The sequence below is a fragment of the Triticum dicoccoides genome, chromosome 3B (genome assembly GCF_002162155.2).
Source record: "Triticum dicoccoides isolate Atlit2015 ecotype Zavitan chromosome 3B, WEW_v2.0, whole genome shotgun sequence".
Lineage (NCBI taxonomy): Eukaryota > Viridiplantae > Streptophyta > Magnoliopsida > Poales > Poaceae > Triticum > Triticum dicoccoides.
The window spans coordinates 378,708,343-378,710,949 of record NC_041385.1 but is presented as its reverse complement, the minus strand read 5'-3'; the positions used below and the strand labels follow the sequence as shown (position 1 = coordinate 378,710,949).

General features: G+C 52.6%; 1 pseudogene; it reads right to left on the bottom strand.

The window, feature by feature from the left end:
* LOC119279544 overlaps positions 1-803 on the bottom strand; it is a 6,779-nt pseudogene extending 5,976 nt beyond the window's left edge.
* Positions 804-2,607: the final 1,804 nt, after the last annotated feature.

The following is a 2,607-nucleotide window of genomic DNA, read 5'->3' as shown; positions in this document are numbered from 1 at the left end:
CATGGACGGGGGAGTGAGGAGGATGCGACCGGATGAGGGAGGAGGACGCGGCCGGAGGAGGGAGGAGGGCGTGGCAGGAGGAGGGAGGAGGGTAAGGAGAAGCGAGGGCGGCGGCGGCAATGCGGCGGTGGGGGAGGGCCGTACGTTGGCGGCGGCGGCGGATGACGTGCGTGGGAGAGTGAGAGTGGGAGTGGACAGGGGGAGAGTGAGGGGTGGTTGGGGGAAGAAGATAGGATGGGTTTAGCAGTAGTGCGCGTTAGGGGAAAGCGCTACTGCTAAACTACTTATCAGTAGCGAGTTTCAGGGGTACGCGCTACTACTACACTTTGCCTGGCGGCAACGGTTTGGCAATTTTAGTAGTTGCGCCCTTCATCCTTGCCGCGCTACTGCTATATATGTAGCAGTAATGCCTTATGTGTATACGCGCTGCTGCTAAGTACCAGCATCGCTTCTTTTTAACCCCCGCTACTGCTAAGGTTCTGTGTATAAGGTTTTCCCTAGTAGTGAACGCAGCGTCGTCGCCCTCCAATCTGCCCCGCCATCCTGTCCCATGGCCGGCTCGCGCTTCACCGGCGCCAGGGGCGGCAGGGGTGGGCTGAGCTGCGAGAACCCGAAGGGGTTGTTGGTCTGAGAGTGGCAGTGGCCAGCCCTCCACGGCAGCAGGCCAATAGGAAGGGCGGGATGGCGGGCAGGCCGGCCAGATCGGCGTACGGCAGCGGCGGGAGCAAGTCGAGGGAGAAGAAGAGGGGTTGTGATAGCGAGCGCGTGTGGTGGGCTGCGGCTTGATGGATCTGTAGGTCCATCCCGCCCCGACAATGGTTGAGCGGCGCAAGACAGAGAGAATATCATGGGGTGGCTTGCCCAAGACCCGTAGATGCGGAGCGGGTTGGGGTCGGCGGCCGCCGCTTCCTTCCTCCTCATCTGCCACTATCATCCTAGCGGGAGGATGACGTCTGACCTCAGCGGTGATGGTCGCCCGTAGACGAGAGAAAAGGGGTGGCGGCGGCGCTGATCGGTATGGAGCAGGGCAAGAGAAGAGTCACGGGAGAAGCGAGGCCATCTTCCACTGGCAGTGCTAGCGGAGTGATGGGGCAACCCAGGGGCGGCTGTGGCGGCAACCCTAGGTTGGGGAGGAAAAATGAGAGAGGGAGAGAAAAAGAACAATGTGTGTGACAAGATGACCTACCAGCGATTTATCCCAGCGTTGCACAGCCAGCACAGTAAAAGTACAGGTGGATAACGTGAGCGAGCGTATGCATAGGTTAATGTGTTTGATGATGTGCATTTTGCATAGTTTAACAAATTTTGATCAATGAACTGTATTTTGTTTTCTATTTTCATTGTAACATCAACCTTACGTGGTTCTTCTTATCAATTTTTGAACTGAAGGTATAAAATAGAGGGCATGTACTTGATTATTTTAGTGTCAATATACTCAGAAGACATGGATCGATCACGGAAGGAGTAGACGAAGACCATGGAAAGCAGGAGTACTAGGAACAGAATACTGGTGAGTTAACTTCGGTTTTCAGAATTGAAGCTTCACTCAGGTGAAGTCGTTCCTTTGGACATTGATATCTGCTATGTAGATAAAGGAAAATTGAATTAAGAACTCAATCGGTGCAGAGACCATGAGTTGTGGACCATATATTTTGTTGTGACGCCCCCGATTCAATCGTACACTAATCATGCACACAAATGTGTATGATCAAGATCAGGGACTCACGGAAAGATATCATAACACAACTCTAAAAGTAAAATAAGTCATACAAGCATCATGTTACAAGCCAGGTGCTCAAGGGCTCGAATACAAGTGCTCGAACATAAATGAGTCAGCAGAAGCAACAATATCTGAGTACTGACATAAGTTAAGCAACTTTCCATAAGATTTCTAGAACAAACTGGGATACAGATCGAAAGAGGCGCAGGCCTCCTGCCCGGGATCCTCCTAAACTACTCCTGGTCGCCGGCGTCCTGAACGTAGTAGTAGGCACCCGCGGTGTAGTAGGGGTCGTCGTCGACGGTGTCATCTGGCTCCTTTGCTCCAACATCTGGTTGCGACGTCCGAGGAGAAGAGGAAAGGGGGGAAAGAGGGAGCAAAGCAACTGTGAGTACTCATCCAAAGTACTCGCAAGCAAGGATCTACACTACATATGCATGGGTATCTGTGTAAAGGGGCAATATCGTTGGACTGAACTGCAGAATGCCAAAATAAGAGGGGGATAGGTAGTCCTATCAAAGACTATGCTTCTGGCAGCCTCCATCTTGCAACATGTAGAAGAGAGTAGATGGTAAGTTAACCAAGTATCATCGCATAGCATAATCCTACCTGGCGATCCTCCCCTCGTCGCCCTGTGGGAAAGTGATCACCGGGTTGTCGCTGGAACTTGTCTGGGTGTGTTTTATTAAGTATCCGGGACTAGTTCTCGTAAGGTCAAGGTACAACTCCGGGTCGTCCTTTTACCGAGGGACACGGCTATTCGAATGGATAAACTTCCCTGCAGGAGTGCACCACATAACCCAACACGCTCGATCCCTCTGGCCGGACACACTTTCCTAGGTCATGCCCGGCCTCGGAAGATCAACACGTCGCAACCCTACCTAGGC